This window comes from Schistocerca nitens, chromosome 2 (genome assembly GCF_023898315.1).
Source record: "Schistocerca nitens isolate TAMUIC-IGC-003100 chromosome 2, iqSchNite1.1, whole genome shotgun sequence".
Classification (NCBI taxonomy): Eukaryota; Metazoa; Arthropoda; class Insecta; order Orthoptera; family Acrididae; genus Schistocerca; species Schistocerca nitens.
The window spans coordinates 1024100634-1024113060 of NC_064615.1; the positions used below are offsets into that span (position 1 = coordinate 1024100634).

General features: G+C 49.9%; 5 non-coding genes across 5 annotated transcripts; all 5 read left to right on the forward strand.

The window, feature by feature from the left end:
• The first annotated feature begins 748 nt into the window (after nt 1-748).
• LOC126238365 (5S ribosomal RNA) lies at nt 749-867 on the forward strand. Its single transcript, XR_007545321.1, has one exon. It is a non-coding gene; the product is annotated as a 5S ribosomal RNA (ribosomal RNA).
• Nucleotides 868-1711: 844 nt separating this feature from the next.
• LOC126238376 (5S ribosomal RNA) lies at nt 1712-1830 on the forward strand. Its single transcript, XR_007545322.1, has one exon. It is a non-coding gene; the product is annotated as a 5S ribosomal RNA (ribosomal RNA).
• An 843-nt stretch (nt 1831-2673) lies between these two features.
• LOC126238388 (5S ribosomal RNA) lies at nt 2674-2792 on the forward strand. Its single transcript, XR_007545323.1, has one exon. It is a non-coding gene; the product is annotated as a 5S ribosomal RNA (ribosomal RNA).
• Nucleotides 2793-3636: 844 nt separating this feature from the next.
• LOC126238400 (5S ribosomal RNA) lies at nt 3637-3755 on the forward strand. Its single transcript, XR_007545324.1, has one exon. It is a non-coding gene; the product is annotated as a 5S ribosomal RNA (ribosomal RNA).
• An 844-nt stretch (nt 3756-4599) lies between these two features.
• LOC126238413 (5S ribosomal RNA) lies at nt 4600-4718 on the forward strand. Its single transcript, XR_007545325.1, has one exon. It is a non-coding gene; the product is annotated as a 5S ribosomal RNA (ribosomal RNA).
• The last annotated feature ends 7709 nt before the right edge of the window (nt 4719-12427 follow it).

Here is a 12427-nt window from a genome sequence, read left to right on the forward strand (position 1 = left end):
TTAAACTACTGTAATGGTACGAAAATGCAGTAATTAACTCAGTTTGAGGGAGAATGTGCTAACCAAGTTTGCCAAGAAGACTTTGAAAACGACAAAACAGTACGAATCGGCAGGTGATTTCTGAAATACGTCACCGCCTATTTTTGTGTACGAGTGTAGAGTTCCAAATTTTTTTAATCACGAATTTATTCCTTAGTCGTCTCGTCTCGTCTCGTCCCGCAGACGTTTGTCGTGCTTGCGCTGTCATATGGACCACGACCCGAGCGGCAGCGAGCGGCAGTCGAGCAAAGTCGGGACAAGTCGGGACGGGGACGGGGACAGGGATAGGAATGGTGCGAATGCACTGCAAACTACGCACACACCTGGTGTGAGGCGAGGCGAGGCGAGGCGAGGCGAGGAAGCCCACATGCCACCAGTGGCGCCCTCCAGCACGACACTGCCACACCACGCACAGGCCCTCCGCTGGACACCAGGGACAAGATGCGTCCTCCGCTAGTGTCGAAGGCTGCACGCGCGCAGCGAATGACAGGAGGTGCAACGAGCAGCAGTGCGTCTCACACACGCGGCGGTGCGCCCGCTAATTCGGCCGTCGCTCTGCTGGGACGCCAGGCGCGCCCCCCGCGCCGTCCTCGAGGAACTGGCTGTTGTGGAAGGAAGTGCTTTCGTCAAATGCGGCCGAAAACTAACATTTTGTGTGTTGGGAGTAAAGCCGAACGCGAATTCTGCCGTGCTCCTACATTACATGAGCGCCAACGGCCATACCATGATGAATACACCGGTTCTCGTCCGATCACCGAAGTTAAGCATCATCGGGCCCGGTTAGTACTTGGATGGGTGACCGCCTGGGAAACCCGGGTGCTGTTGGCTGCCTTCCTTTTTTTTTTTTTATTATTATGTCGCTACCCCTGCCAGCCCAATTTTCAAACTACCTTTCTGTTGTACAAAGATGCTTCCTTAAGCCTTTTAAACTACTGTAATGGTACGAAAATGCAGTAATTAACTCAGTTTGAGGGAGAATGTGCTAACCAAGTTTGCCAAGAAGACTTTGAAAACGACAAAACAGTACGAATCGGCAGGTGATTTCTGAAATACGTCACCGCCTATTTTTGTGTACGAGTGTAGAGTTCCAAATTTTTTTAATCACGAATTTATTCCTTAGTCGTCTCGTCTCGTCTCGTCCCGCAGACGTTTGTCGTGCTTGCGCTGTCATATGGACCACGACCCGAGCGGCAGCGAGCGGCAGTCGAGCAAAGTCGGGACAAGTCGGGACGGGGACGGGGACAGGGATAGGAATGGTGCGAATGCACTGCAAACTACGCACACACCTGGTGTGAGGCGAGGCGAGGCGAGGCGAGGCGAGGAAGCCCACATGCCACCAGTGGCGCCCTCCAGCACGACACTGCCACACCACGCACAGGCCCTCCGCTGGACACCAGGGACAAGATGCGTCCTCCGCTAGTGTCGAAGGCTGCACGCGCGCAGCGAATGACAGGAGGTGCAACGAGCAGCAGTGCGTCTCACACACGCGGCGGTGCGCCCGCTAATTCGGCCGTCGCTCTGCTGGGACGCCAGGCGCGCCCCCCGCGCCGTCCTCGAGGAACTGGCTGTTGTGGAAGGAAGTGCTTTCGTCAAATGCGGCCGAAAACTAACATTTTGTGTGTTGGGAGTAAAGCCGAACGCGAATTCTGCCGTGCTCCTACATTACATGAGCGCCAACGGCCATACCATGATGAATACACCGGTTCTCGTCCGATCACCGAAGTTAAGCATCATCGGGCCCGGTTAGTACTTGGATGGGTGACCGCCTGGGAAACCCGGGTGCTGTTGGCTGCCTTCCTTTTTTTTTTTTATTATTATGTCGCTACCCCTGCCAGCCCAATTTTCAAACTACCTTTCTGTTGTACAAAGATGCTTCCTTAAGCCTTTTAAACTACTGTAATGGTACGAAAATGCAGTAATTAACTCAGTTTGAGGGAGAATGTGCTAACCAAGTTTGCCAAGAAGACTTTGAAAACGACAAAACAGTACGAATCGGCAGGTGATTTCTGAAATACGTCACCGCCTATTTTTGTGTACGAGTGTAGAGTTCCAAATTTTTTTAATCACGAATTTATTCCTTAGTCGTCTCGTCTCGTCTCGTCCCGCAGACGTTTGTCGTGCTTGCGCTGTCATATGGACCACGACCCGAGCGGCAGCGAGCGGCAGTCGAGCAAAGTCGGGACAAGTCGGGACGGGGACGGGGACAGGGATAGGAATGGTGCGAATGCACTGCAAACTACGCACACACCTGGTGTGAGGCGAGGCGAGGCGAGGCGAGGCGAGGAAGCCCACATGCCACCAGTGGCGCCCTCCAGCACGACACTGCCACACCACGCACAGGCCCTCCGCTGGACACCAGGGACAAGATGCGTCCTCCGCTAGTGTCGAAGGCTGCACGCGCGCAGCGAATGACAGGAGGTGCAACGAGCAGCAGTGCGTCTCACACACGCGGCGGTGCGCCCGCTAATTCGGCCGTCGCTCTGCTGGGACGCCAGGCGCGCCCCCCGCGCCGTCCTCGAGGAACTGGCTGTTGTGGAAGGAAGTGCTTTCGTCAAATGCGGCCGAAAACTAACATTTTGTGTGTTGGGAGTAAAGCCGAACGCGAATTCTGCCGTGCTCCTACATTACATGAGCGCCAACGGCCATACCATGATGAATACACCGGTTCTCGTCCGATCACCGAAGTTAAGCATCATCGGGCCCGGTTAGTACTTGGATGGGTGACCGCCTGGGAAACCCGGGTGCTGTTGGCTGCCTTCCTTTTTTTTTTTTTATTATTATGTCGCTACCCCTGCCAGCCCAATTTTCAAACTACCTTTCTGTTGTACAAAGATGCTTCCTTAAGCCTTTTAAACTACTGTAATGGTACGAAAATGCAGTAATTAACTCAGTTTGAGGGAGAATGTGCTAACCAAGTTTGCCAAGAAGACTTTGAAAACGACAAAACAGTACGAATCGGCAGGTGATTTCTGAAATACGTCACCGCCTATTTTTGTGTACGAGTGTAGAGTTCCAAATTTTTTTAATCACGAATTTATTCCTTAGTCGTCTCGTCTCGTCTCGTCCCGCAGACGTTTGTCGTGCTTGCGCTGTCATATGGACCACGACCCGAGCGGCAGCGAGCGGCAGTCGAGCAAAGTCGGGACAAGTCGGGACGGGGACGGGGACAGGGATAGGAATGGTGCGAATGCACTGCAAACTACGCACACACCTGGTGTGAGGCGAGGCGAGGCGAGGCGAGGCGAGGAAGCCCACATGCCACCAGTGGCGCCCTCCAGCACGACACTGCCACACCACGCACAGGCCCTCCGCTGGACACCAGGGACAAGATGCGTCCTCCGCTAGTGTCGAAGGCTGCACGCGCGCAGCGAATGACAGGAGGTGCAACGAGCAGCAGTGCGTCTCACACACGCGGCGGTGCGCCCGCTAATTCGGCCGTCGCTCTGCTGGGACGCCAGGCGCGCCCCCCGCGCCGTCCTCGAGGAACTGGCTGTTGTGGAAGGAAGTGCTTTCGTCAAATGCGGCCGAAAACTAACATTTTGTGTGTTGGGAGTAAAGCCGAACGCGAATTCTGCCGTGCTCCTACATTACATGAGCGCCAACGGCCATACCATGATGAATACACCGGTTCTCGTCCGATCACCGAAGTTAAGCATCATCGGGCCCGGTTAGTACTTGGATGGGTGACCGCCTGGGAAACCCGGGTGCTGTTGGCTGCCTTCCTTTTTTTTTTTTTATTATTATGTCGCTACCCCTGCCAGCCCAATTTTCAAACTACCTTTCTGTTGTACAAAGATGCTTCCTTAAGCCTTTTAAACTACTGTAATGGTACGAAAATGCAGTAATTAACTCAGTTTGAGGGAGAATGTGCTAACCAAGTTTGCCAAGAAGACTTTGAAAACGACAAAACAGTACGAATCGGCAGGTGATTTCTGAAATACGTCACCGCCTATTTTTGTGTACGAGTGTAGAGTTCCAAATTTTTTTAATCACGAATTTATTCCTTAGTCGTCTCGTCTCGTCTCGTCCCGCAGACGTTTGTCGTGCTTGCGCTGTCATATGGACCACGACCCGAGCGGCAGCGAGCGGCAGTCGAGCAAAGTCGGGACAAGTCGGGACGGGGACGGGGACAGGGATAGGAATGGTGCGAATGCACTGCAAACTACGCACACACCTGGTGTGAGGCGAGGCGAGGCGAGGCGAGGCGAGGAAGCCCACATGCCACCAGTGGCGCCCTCCAGCACGACACTGCCACACCACGCACAGGCCCTCCGCTGGACACCAGGGACAAGATGCGTCCTCCGCTAGTGTCGAAGGCTGCACGCGCGCAGCGAATGACAGGAGGTGCAACGAGCAGCAGTGCGTCTCACACACGCGGCGGTGCGCCCGCTAATTCGGCCGTCGCTCTGCTGGGACGCCAGGCGCGCCCCCCGCGCCGTCCTCGAGGAACTGGCTGTTGTGGAAGGAAGTGCTTTCGTCAAATGCGGCCGAAAACTAACATTTTGTGTGTTGGGAGTAAAGCCGAACGCGAATTCTGCCGTGCTCCTACATTACATGAGCGCCAACGGCCATACCATGATGAATACACCGGTTCTCGTCCGATCACCGAAGTTAAGCATCATCGGGCCCGGTTAGTACTTGGATGGGTGACCGCCTGGGAAACCCGGGTGCTGTTGGCTGCCTTCCTTTTTTGAGTGTCGAAGGCTGCACGCGCCCAGCCACACCTCGGTGCGGCGCGCTCCGCTCGGCCGTTGGTGTTTGTCAGTCGCGTGCTCGCTGTGCCACGTGGCGGATCTTCGCCTCGCGGTTGCTGGTTTTCATCACAACTGTGAGTAGACATGGACTCTGAAGATCGCGAGAATAATGTTCAATGTGAATTTGACCGTACTGTGTCCCGACCGTCAGCTTTAGAAATTCATCATTGGTTAATCAATGACTTAAAGTTAACCGACAGTGACGTACTTGGCTTGCAGTTAGACACGTTCCTCAACTCTCTCTTCGTGAAACTCAGTAATTCGGACCTATGTGACAGTATAGTAACCGTTAATGATGGTGCGCGAAAATTTAAGCATTCTGACGGCAGTGTTAGTAATGTTCACCTTACAAATGCAGGTTTCGGTGTTCGTAATGTGCGGGTGTTTAATCTTCCTTTCGAGGTCAAAAACGAGACCATTTCACGTTGTCTTGGCCCCTACGGTACTGTGTTGTCGGTAGTTAAAGAAAAGTGGTCGGCTGCGTACCCTTTTCAAGTCGAAAACGGTATCCGTAGCGTTAGAATGATTGTGCGGAAGCATGTTCCGTCCTTTTTGTATATGGCCGGTCATCGCGCCTTCATTACCTACAGTGGACAACCACAAACATGTTCATATTGTAACGCTACGGACCACTTTAGACAACATTGTCCGCGCCGTAGGCGTCCGGTACAGTTGCCACTTGGCGATGACGGTGACGTACAGACAACGTGGGCGGCGGTTGCATTAGGTGCACCCCCTTCGCCTGCCCGCCGTGTTGACACCCCTGTTCCCATGGACGTTACGCCTGTCGCCCCTGTTGTGGTCGGTTCGGTCGTGTCGGTCGTGCCTTCGCCTGCTGATGTTGCACGGTCAGACATTCTGTCCGAGTCGACAGAGACGTGTGCAGAACCCGCTCCGGTTGTTGTTTGTGATGTAGTTTCGAGCCCGGTGGTCTCAGACGTTGTCGTGACGGACTTTGTTCGCACGGATGTGTCTTCTGTTACGGAACGTGTTCCATCTGACCCGTCCGACTCAATTCCCGTCGAACGGGTTTTTGTGTCGTCCCAAAAAGTATCTGAGACACCGGTGTCGGAACCTGTCCGTCTCCGTACTGCCCCCGTTTCGTATCCTTCGGAATCGGTTCCCGCTTCTGGAGCTGCTTGCGCTCCGCCTACGGCGCCTACACATGAAAAACCTAGGTCGCGGCGTGACACTACGTCTCGGCGTCGCGGCTCTGTCGACCGCGCACGTAGTGCAAGCACTTCTGCGTTTTTGACGCAACGGTCTTCCTCTGGCAGGGAGCGTAGCCCGTCTCCACAACGTAAACCCTCTCCGCGTTCAAAGCCTTCACAGCAACAGACGCAGGCGTCTCAAAAAGCGCAGCGTATCGTTCCTGACGCTCGGACGGCTGCCCCTTCCGGGCGCCGTCAGCAGCATTCGGTGGCCAGTAGTCAGCCCGCGCGTGCGGACGACCGCCGGCAGGAAGTGGTACGCCATTTGAAAGATGTGTTACAATCTGGGGAACTGGGCAGTGCAATGGACACCGATATAGTTACCGCGCCAATTCCGGTTCACTCCTCACAAAAGCGAAAAGCCGAGGACCCTCCTGAGCGCCGCGCGCGCCCCTCTTCACAAGATCTCGCGTCGGTCCCTCCCACGCACGACGTACCTCTGTCGGTGGGAACTCCCGGTGCGCCCAAGCTCACGGATGTTGCGGGTGCGTCTTCGCACACGCAACCGTGTGACTGGGCAGAGGATGTGGAGGAGGCTGACGGTACTTTCACTACCGTCTAGCTTGTTTGTTTGTCTCTTTTGTGTATGGTAGCGCACCTTCCATCTGTTGTCGCTACTATAAATTTAAACCGGTTGGCGTCGCGTGCTAAGTACTTGAGCTTGGTGGACTTTTTACGTTTTGTTGCTGCCGACGTAGTCTTTTTACAAGAAGTTGTGTCCGATCTTTTACAATTTGTTCCCGGATATCAGGTGCTGTTTAATTTTGATCCGGAATGTAACTGTGGTACTGCGTTGTTGGTTAGGGCCGGCATTGCTTACACGGACGTTGCTACGATACCTAACGGGCGTGGGGTGGCCTGTACGGTCAACAACATCCGATACGTGAACGTGTATGCACCTTCCGGTGCTGAGGGGAAGCTGCAGCGTCGCGTGTTTTATAGCAGTGATATTTGTCATCTTCTTTCTGGTAACCACCTGCCAATAGTGTTGGGTGGTGATTTTAATTGTGTGTTGGCTGCTGGCGACCAGGAGCCACAGCCGTACAAATGTTTAGAACTACAACCGCTTGTCACGGAACTGAAATTGGTCGATACCTGGCGTCATTTGTATCCCGACGAACCGGGGTTTACTTATTACTACGTGACAGGTCGGAGCCGGATCGATCGCATTTACATTTCTGGTGACAAAAAGGGTTGTGTTCTCGAGTCTCAGGTACACCCCGTTCTTTTTTCGGACCATTGTGCCTATGTTTGTCGCTTCCATTCTTTGCAAGCCACAAAACCCCGTATGCGGACTATGTGGAAGTTTAATGTTTGTCATTTGTCGCATCCTGGTTTTGAACCGGTCGTTTCTCGTGTGTGGCAGCAGGCTGCGCAATATCGTGCCGTATATCCCACTGTTCTATCGTGGTGGGTGGAATACGTGAAGCCAGCGCTCCGTAAAGCAATCTGTGAATTCAGTCGCCAGCTTGCTGATTGGGAGAGGTCCACTATGCATTTTTATGAGACTTGTCTCAATGACGCGATCCGCCTACAGCCGAACACTCCGGGTCTCAGGGTGGCGCAGATTCGGCAAATTAAAACCCGTCTTTTGGCTCTGAAGACGCAGTCGTTGAAGGGTAGTGTTGTGCGGAGTCAGGCTCCTGGTTTCTTTGACGACGAAGCGCCCTCCTTGTTCCATCACTTGCGGGAGCGCCGTCGGGCGGCGCGCCGTTACGTCACAGAACTGGAAACAGCTGATGGCGTGCGCGTCCGCACTCAGTCGGAGATTGTTGCTGAGGCGCACCGGCACTTTGTCGATCTTTTTAGTGCTAAAGATAGTGACGACGTCGCCGTTTCTGATCTCCTTGCTGACGTTCCGCGGGTTCTCACAGTCACCGATCGTCTCCACCTTACTGAACCGTTCACTGTCGAGGAAGTGCGTGACGTGCTAACACAGTGTGCGAAGAACAAATCACCCGGCGCTGACGGCTTACCGCCGAAATTCTATCTTCACTTTTGGCATTTGTTTGGTCCTATACTGACAGATGTGTACAATGAAATCTTAAATGGTGTGCCGGTTCCTCCATCTTTTTTGGAAGGCGTCGTGACCCTAGCTCCAAAGACGCCGACCACTCGTAAAATGTGTGATTTACGTCCCCTCACTCTCCTCAACGGTGACTACAAATTGTTCACGAAATGTGTTGCGCTTCGTTTGAAAGTGATCATGGGCAAAGTGATCAGTGAGTACCAATTCTGCGCGGTGCCACACCGCACAATCTACGACGCTGTGTTGACGTATCGCGACGCAATTGCGTATGCGACGACGCACAGACAACCATTGGGTATTTTGTCGGTCGATTTTGCTATGGCGTTCGATAGGGTGGGCCACCAATATCTACGGCGGGTGTTGCAACAATTTGGTTTTGGAGCGACATTTATTAACATGCTCTTTAATTTGTTTACGGCGTCGTCCTCTCGAGTTTGTATTAATGGATGTCTTTCGGAGCCTGTTCCAATACGATGTTCGGTGAAACAAGGATGCCCTTTATCTATGGCGTTATTTGCGATCTCTTTGGACCCATTGTTGCGGAAATTGGCATCTTCTTGTCAAGGTCTGCGTCTTGGCGGTACCAAATACGTGTGCAGTGCATATGCCGATGATCTTGGTTTGTTGGTGTCCTCGGTCTCAGACTTAGACGTTATTCGTGCCATTCTAAGTACATACGAACTTGCATCGGGTGCGAGTATTAATCCTCGTAAAACCGTCTTTCTACCGATTCATGCGGTTTCGCGCGGCTTCTCGCGCCCGTGGTTCACTGTCACTCGTGAGCATAAAATCTTGGGCGTCCGCTTTCGACCTAATCTCTTGCAGACGGCGGCTTCTAATTGGCGTCTTGTTCTGTATGGTTTACGCGCGATGACTCACTTGAGTGCCACTCGCACCTTGGCGCTAACACAGAGGGTCGCGCTGATCAATTCGTTTTTACTCAGCAAGGCCTGGTACCTAGCCCAACTCTTTCACGTCCCGACAGAACTAGGACGTGCGATAACGCAAGCGGTCTATTGGTTTCTGTGGCGGGGGGATGTTTTTAAAGTGGCTTATCTCACGTGTACTTTGCCGCGTGACCGAGGTGGGCTTGGCCTGATCCACTTTGTGGCCAAAGCATCTGCACTACTGATTCATCGGACTTGTGTCACGATTGAGAAGAACGCCTCGCATCTCACGACTTTTTTGTTCCGTGTTTATCGTCCCTCCTCTGAGCTGGCTCCGCTCGATCCGACCGGGATCCCATACCGCCTGCGTTATGTTCGGGAATTTTTCGTTCATAAGAGTTATCTCGGTGCTGACGACCTCAATCCTCGAACGCGATCAGCGCGGAGCGTGTATTCCGCTTTGCGGGGGCGGCCTGCTAGCAATAAGATGGAATTGCGTTTTCCTGGATCGGCGTGGCGGACAGTGTGGGCCAACATCCACGCCTCTTACTTGCCGCCGGACGTTAGTAGTTTGTGGTATAAGGTCGTGAATCGAACCTTCCCCACTAACGACAAGATGTGTCGCATTCATTTGCGGCCGTCTGGCTTGTGTGATTATTGCCCATGCGACGACACGCTCGAACACCGCTTTTTGTGTCCGCGATCGGCGTCGATTTGGAACATTGCAGTTAAGCTTCTTGCCCTCGTCAATCGCACGAGTCCTACCACTTTTTCCGTGGACGTTGCGCTGATTCCGGATTTTCGACCTTATCCGGCCACGAAACGTGCGGCTACTACGTGGCTTACTGCACATACTGTCTATGCTCTCTTGCATTTGCGGCTGGTGGATGATTTTCACTTTCTTGAATATCTGTCTGCGCAGCATCGTCTTATTCACTCCCGGACTGACTATACTCGGACTTTTGCCAATTTTTTAACAATTGCTCTCACTTATGCTTTTGAAAAACTGCTGTGATGACAACATTGTTTTCCCGAACATGTCTTATTTTTTCTTCAAATTTGTTTTGTCTTTCTATGGAACGTAACACGATACTTGGATAAATGACTTAAAAAAAAAAATTTCCTACTACGTCACTAATTTGATGCGCAGGACTGGTTTTTTTTTTTTTTTTTTTTTTTTTTTTTTTTTTTTTTTTTTTTTTTTTACTGTAACTGAATCTAGGAGTGTACCTTATGCAGCATGTCGACGCAAATTTTTCGTCAGAAACCAACGTGAATTGAACTTTGAAACACGTATGTTGTGCGGCAGCGATGCTGAGACATTGTAGAATCTCTGACCAGAGCAGTTGCGCTCGACTCGCAGTAGCGAGCAGTCAGTCAGTCTGCAGTAGTCACTCCTCAGTAGTGCTTGGAGTCGGTTGCTAGCAGTAGCGGAGAGCAGTCGGCGGGCGTCGGCATCGCAATGGTCGAGATTCAGGACGAGGTATAATTTATTTAAATAAATAATCATGCAGCTTTGCGCTCATCAGATAATGTAACGAACACTCATTGTAATTTAACTTCCAAAAATCGCCCCCAATAATAATTTTGATTTAAAAGCAATTTTTGAGACAATCATTCAAATTTCCTTCCATTTCCTTTTAACAAAGATTTTTAAAAGGTACTTCCAATGCTTTTCATGCAAGCGGCAGAGAACAATAAGAGCAGAATTTTGACATGCAGTTTCACTAAGGTAAGAAATTTATTCTCGTTTCGCACAGGGCAAACACCGACTTTTCGGTTGAATTGAGTTTAGGTTATCATTACAGTTTTATTATCATGGGATTATCTTATATTTTGTGTGGAGAACTTATACTTGAGTCAGATAGCGAGCTTTCATTTAATTGTCTTTGTCATTAATAGTTTTGTCGGGAACCTACAGTTAGCTCTGGCTCCATTTCCATTAAGTATTGTCATTTTCATTTTTCTTGTGGGGAGGTTACACTTAGCTATGGCACTATTTCTAATAAATATTGTTTTTAAAATTTCTGTGGGAGTTCACACTTAGCTGTGGCGCCATTACTAATAAATAAATATTATTAATTTTAAAATTTTTGTGGGGAGGTTACACTTGGCGACACCCAGTCCAGGATCGTATTTCGTGTGAATCTTTTGAAAAACAGTCAGATATCTGCTCTTATTTGCTTAAATATAATTATAATTTGGCGCAACGCGTTTACTAATTTGTGACTTTCTTTCCTCAGATCATCGGCAATTCGTTGCTCTGTTGTATTTGTGTGTTGATTTTGCATTGTGCTTATTTGTTTTGTGATTAATTGTGACTATTGTGAAAATGCCGCGAAAGACTGTGAATAGTGTATCGCGAGGTATCATGAACGAAATGACCGAATTAAATAACTTCACCAATAGTACTAGTGACACGCAGTGCAATGATGACAATCCTGCGTTCACTGACAATCAGTGCGTTGCAACCACTCATGATGACTTTTGTCTTAATGATGAACAAGAGAACTCAATTGTCTCCTCTGTTAATTTGACGACAATCGATGACGCGGGACGCTCTATTGTAATGAGCGCTACGCAGCTTAACACAACCGGTTTACTAAGTTCACGTGACGAACACACAAATTTGTCTAATGAAAATGAGCAGGATACACAAAGTACGCCGGATTTATTTAATTCCGAAATAGTGTCTGACAGTGTACATCCGACTGATAAACCTTTTTGTGAATCTCAGAATAACCAAATGGTTAAGGAAAGCGAGACAATTGCAAATACACCGTCAAACAGCACAGAGAATAGAAATGCTAACTTTGTGTCGGATCCAATTAGGGCATTATTACTACAAATTCTTGAATCAAACAAACAACAGAGTGAAGATTTCAAACAACAACTTAGTGAACAGGCCAGACAACAGAATGAAAAATTAGACAATCTTAATGAAAAACAAGACAAACAGAGTAAAAAATTAGACGAGAATGATGAAAATCTCAGACAACTTAGTGAACAGGTCAAACAACAGAACGAAAAACAAGACAAGCTTAATGAAAAATTAGACAACAATTCTAGGCAGCTTAGTGAACAAATTAGAGCCGTTGCCGCGCAATGTCATGACACTAAAGTACAGTTACGCGAGGAAATTGAAGCTTGTTCAAAGAAAAGTAGCGAAGAGATTAGAACTGTTGCTCAAGATTTAAGGGAAATGCAAACAGCCACAACAGAAACACTTAGAGCGGAAATTAGCGCAGTCGCTAAACAATGCTCTGAAAAAGCTACACAATTACGCGACGAGTTTAAAGCAATGACGGTAGAACTTTCGCGCACAATGGATGAAAAGATTGACGCAAAATTCGAACAACAGAACACACAAATTAACGAACGTCTTAGTCTTCACATAGAAAACAGTAATACGCGTTTTCGTAAATTTATTGATGATCAAAATAAAGTAAAACGCCAGGTAATGGAAACAATCACTGCACAGAGACAAGAAGACAAACGTAAAATGTT